Here is a 6,000-nt window from a genome sequence, read left to right as displayed (position 1 = left end):
TCTCTCTCTTCAACGCTTTAAAACGAGCTAGAAGGCTTCTCTTAAAGCAGAAAAATAGGAGTTATAGTAGTTTCAGCTATTCGATTCGAATGAGTGCCCTCACTTCCTTTCCTTACTACGGTATGCCCAAAAAAAGAAAAAGAAAGTGGGGTGGGGGCAGGTTGATGCGAGGGGGGAGGGGCGGGTTTAAACACAAAAAAAGGCAATGCAGGACGGAGCAGGGCAAATTAAAATTTTGTGGGTTAAGGCTCAAATCGCGATGCATCCGTCCCATTGCCATCCGTAATTGTCTCAATGGCTCTTCCTACCAAAGTTGTTAATGTTGATAACATAGCCGCAAACAACCCCATTATCCGATTCAATCCTGCCATGCAATTACCAATCAAGCTCATCGACAGTCAATTTTGCAACTTGGAAGGCACATGTTTCAATGCTCATGAATGACCACAAATCATTTGGCCAACTTGATAGCACCTTCGTTGCACCACCCAAGACAATAACTCAAGATTATCAAAGGTCACCAAATCTTGCCTAAGAGACCTGTTGAATTGATGATTGAAGGTACAGAAACACACCTAAAATGGTGGAATCTGAAAAAACTCCATTGAAGAAATATATGGAAATTAGGAGAGAAATCTTTTCTACTTTGTATTAGATGAATGAAGAAAAGTACTGATTACAATTGCCAAACACCTATTTATACAACTAACAACTCCAATCAACTAACTGACTCTAACAACCTACAATTGTGTGCTAATTCCAACTAACTGTCTTATTCCAACTAACTAACTGATGATGTGTACAATAAATATCTCAATGCCCCCCCCCCCCCCCCCCGCAAAGTTGGAGGTGAGATCAACACAACCAACTTTTCTAGAACAACATAATGTTTGATTCATGTAAGTGTCTTGGTGAGAATATCAACCAATTGATTATAGTGCCAATGTGATGCAAGGATATAAGACCTTCCTGAAGCTTGGCTCACATAAAATGGCAATCAATATCAATGTGTTTGGTTCTCTCATGAAAGAAAAGATTCTTAGCAATTTGTAAAGTTGATTGTCTATCACAATACACAAGGAAGGGACCATCTCTAGGGATAGTGAGTTCCTCAAACAATCTACTCAACCAAACTAGTTCTCCAACCACTTTCCTAATAGATTTGTACTCAGCCTCAGCTGAGGAAAGGGAAATACTTTCTTGTTTCTTGGAATTCCAACTTATAGGACTGGATCCTAGCAGCATAATGTATCTCCCGACAAACTTTCTGGCGTTAGGACAAGCTGCCCAATTAGAGTCACAAAAGGCTTAAACTTTGTAATCATCAGTAGGAGACATAAGCAATCCCAATGTTGGATCCTTCTTAAGGTACTGCAGCATGTGATAAGCTGCTTGCAGATGTGGTTCTCTAGGATCTTGCATGAATTGGCTAAGGTGTTGGACCCCATATGCAATGTCTAATCTAGTGTTGGTGAGAAAGTTAAGCTTGCCAACCAGCTTTTGGTATGAACTAGGGCTTGATACAAGCTTCCCTTCATTAGCTTTGAGCGTGACTGTTGGATCGAGATGTGAGGCAAGACTAGAATACTATAAGCAGTGGTACTCCTTTAGGAGATCAAGTAAAAACTTCCTTTGTGAAATTAGTACTCTAACCTTTGTGTAGAAGATCTCTAATTCCAAGAAATAATGTAACTTCCCCCAAGTCCTTGATTTTGAATCGGTTGTGGAGGAAACCTTTTAGTTGATCAATCTCTTCAAGGTCAGTTTCAGTGAGTAGAATATCCTCTACATATACAACTATAAAAATAATAATAGATCCTTGCTTTTTATAGTATAAGGAGTAGTCATTTAGGGAGTGAGTGTAACCTCTGGAACTAAGTGCATCAGAAAATTTGGCATATCATTGCCTACTTGCTTGTTTCAGACTATAGTGGAATTTGTTGAGTTTGCAAACCAATTTTTTGGTTTGACCATCTAGTCCCTATGGGATATCCATGTATACTTCCTTATGAAATTCTCCATGAAGGAAAGCATTATTCACATCTAACTAATAGGTGTTCAAGTGTTTCGTCACAATAGTAGCAATTAAAGTTCTTACAATTGTCATTTTAATGACAGTAGAAAAGATGTTTGTATAATCTATGCCATAATGTTAGATAGTAGCATTAAATCTCAAGTATTGTTTGTATAATCTATGCTCCCATATGCTTTATGCTTGATTTTGTAGACCCATCTTACATCTATTGACCTTATTTTTAGTTGGTAGTAGCATTAAATCTCAAGTATTGTTTGTGTCATTGCTACTTGCCAGGCAAGATTCATAATTGCCTCATCATATGATGATGGTTCACAATCATATGATACACTCAACACAAGTGATTGGCTTTCAGGATATAGAACTTCAGAGGCAATGTGATGATAGTGGGAGAAAGAGACATGTAGGGAATGCAATGGTTGTGAAGGTTTAGGTTGATGTCCAGGATACAAGTATTCATTAAGGTAGGTTGGTTCCCTATGAACTCTGGTGGATTTCCTGATTGTGAAACATGTTAAGGAGAATGGTGATGAGAAGGTGAAGGGAGAATGAATGATAGGTTTGGTGACAAGGAAGGAACTGTAACAAATGTATGTACAGGATCACATTGTACATTATCCGAAGAAGTATGAGTAGAGTGAGACTCAGAAGGAATAGACTGAGTGAAATGAGGCTCAGAAGAAATAGAGTGATCACACATAGGAGTGGTATAATCAAACACAGGAGTGGAATAGAGATTGGACACATGAGACTTAGATAAGTCAGAAATCAGAGAAAAAAAGAACATGTCTCATGAAATACAACCTCCCTTGAAACATGAATTTTCTTAGTGTTCAAACTCAGCACTATGTACCCAGTTGTACCAAAAGGATATCCCACAAACACATGTGGTGTTTCTCTTGGTTCAAATTTGGTTCTATGGGTTTTAAGTGTGGTGGGATAACAAAAACAATCAAAGCTTCTCATATGAGAATATTGGGGATCTTAGTTATACAACAGGGTGAAGGGGCATTTGTTATAAAGGAGAACAGAAGGAAGTCTGTTAATGATGAACGTTGTTGTAGTATACACTTACCCCAATAATTTGTTGGTAATTTGAATTGGAAAAGTAGTACCCTGACAGTTTCTAGGAGATGTTTGTGCTTCTTTTCCACCACCACCACCCCCATTTTGTTGTGGTGGTATGAGTATGATTTTTGATGAATGCTTCCTTTTGATTAAAAGAAAAGAGTAGATTCATGATTGACAAATTCTAGACCATTATCTGATCTTATAGTTTGAACAGTGGTTTGAAATTGATTTTCAATCATATTCACAAAGGCTTTTATGATATGTAAAGTATTGATTTTTCAGCTCAGTAAGTGTGTCCAAGTGGACCTGCTAAAGTCATCAAATAAGGTGATGAAGTATTTAAATTTGTCACGAGTTTCTATAGGATAAGGTCCCCATAGATCAGCATGAAGTAGTTCAAATATATTAGAGGTGTTGTGTGTTTTGGGTGGAAAGAATAACCTGATTTATCTTGTCATAGGGCATATAGTTCAGGTGAACGATTGTTTGGGTGAGAACCCCACGGGAATGGAGGATATGCCTTTCATTTTTACAAAAGAAATATGGCCAAGTCTATAGTGCCACAACATATCTGTACTAATTTCATGAGACAAATGAGACATAGAATCAAGAATATTATTTCCATTACTATGAAAGATGTTCATTATATATGAAGTAGAATGGAAAGTGAGATTTTTTATAGTGGGTAGGGGACTACATAAATGAGAAAAATATTGACATTGAGAACCTATCTTATTACTATGAAAGAAAAAACATTGAGCTAAATTTTTCTGTAAAGAAGGAAGGTTGTTCTTCTGTAGATAGTCTGAGCAAAGAAGGTAAAGCCCATCTTGCACTCTACCAACGTCCACAGACCTCTTTAGTAAAGGGCCCTGCAGAATACAAGAGGAATTAGAGAAGGAAGCAATACATTTGAGATTTAGTGCCAAGGAACTAATGGAAATTAGATTGTATTTGAAGGAAGGAATGAAAAGAACTGTGTACAATGTGATCATGGCAGCAAGCTTTACATTTCCAATCTCAGTTACTTTAACTCTATATATATCAGGTAATTTTACTAGTAAAGAATATGGAAAGGTAATGATGTATGAGAGGTGGTCTTTATTAAAAATTATGTGGTGTGTAGTCTCTGAGTCTAACATCCATAAGTCAGTTTTTGTTTTGAAACAACCACATGAAAGCTTATCAAAATCCATAGAAGAGTTGCATACTATGATACCTACAAAGTTTGCAACTCCGCTTTTTATATGTCCTTCATTGTTTGTATCTCCTACATTGCCAAGTTGGAGGTGTTGTAGTAAATTGACAAGCTATCCATACTACTCCTTGGTAAGATTGGTGCTTGAATTTATTGAAGATTCATCAGTGACTTCTGTGATGAGATCAGCAAAAGCATTTGCTGTTATACCTTTTTCTTTAATAGATTTGTGATTCTGACTGTAACTTGGATTATATTAAGGTGGTGGTCTTTGATTCTAAGCATTGTTGTGTTTGTTCTGATTGTTATTATCATTGTAGTTTTGTCCATTACCATAGTTTTTATTTTGATTGGGATAGCCATATGTCTTGAAGCATTTTTCTTTGTTATGGCCTAGTTTCTTGCCGTGATCGCAGAATGGTCTAGACCTGTTGTTTGTGGAAAAATTGTTAGAAGAGTAATTTGTTCTGAACAGACTTCCATTTGATGATCCTGATGAGCTAGCATTCATGGAAGAGTTCTTTGAGCTTGCCTCTGTAAACATCTGATTGTTTGGTTTGAACTCCCTTTGTTTTTCCTCTTAAGCCAACAAAGCAAAAGCCTGGCCCATGAATGGTAAGGGATTCATCATTAGTATACTACCTCTGATGACAGTGTAAACCTCGTTCAGCCTCATTAGGAACTAAATAGGTCTCCTTTCTTGTTCTGCTTTATGCATGGTTTCTTTTTATCCACAAGTGCACACACAACTACACTGACCTTTAATACTTAAATTGCTTAGTTCCTCCTGAAGTGTCATGCCCCGAGAGGGTACCCTAGACGTAACTGGCACTCAGAAGCCATTTCTGGCTCTCAAGTGAACTACTTGGCCTGATCAAACATTCATTCATTCAGCGAAATACTTAGTTTAAGAGAAAACAAATCTTAGTGGGCTAACTCAACCATCAATCTCCATCATTCTAATTAGAAACACAGTTCGAAAGAAAACTAATCAAGAGTTAAGGACATTAAAATAAATCCACCACTATCTAGTCTATGAAGCCTCTATCTCTACTATCTAGATGGTGTCAATGATAGATTCATGACTACCTCAAAAGAACTATTCATAAGCAATGAATAAAAATAATATGATCCCTCCGAAAGCAAGGAGGTCCTACCACTATCATGAAAGAACTAGATCTTCAACGAAGCGCCTGTTGATAATCTCTAATACATATCCCTGCATCATAAAATAATGCAATCCCAAATGAACGTTAGTAAGTGAAATGTACGAGTATGTAATATGGCAGAGTGAAACAACAATACATCAAAGATACTCAAGATAGAATGAAACTCATCCAACTCAATATGATATGCAAGTATAAAATATAACAATGCTTTAAGAAGGAACTCAGTAATATGCAACTTGTTCAAAACATGTCATATACTTTCATGCACAATCTGGGAGCCTCTCTTAACCGACAACAATCCCACCACCTATAAATAGGTGATGTACAACAAAACGACGTCATTTCCACATCCGTCCAATACTTACCAAGGTAAAGGACGAATCTACCAATATGGAACCACAATCAATCAAGTCCTATCTTGTCAGGGTAATGAAAAGGGAAACATCCGACTTAATGGTTCAATCCTCTCTTATGGTGGCTACATAGTTATTGAGTTTTACTCTCACTCAATTCGGTGCTCAATACTA

This window comes from Solanum dulcamara, chromosome 2 (genome assembly GCF_947179165.1).
Source record: "Solanum dulcamara chromosome 2, daSolDulc1.2, whole genome shotgun sequence".
NCBI classification, from domain to species: Eukaryota; Viridiplantae; Streptophyta; class Magnoliopsida; order Solanales; family Solanaceae; genus Solanum; species Solanum dulcamara.
This window is presented reverse-complemented; position numbering follows the sequence as displayed.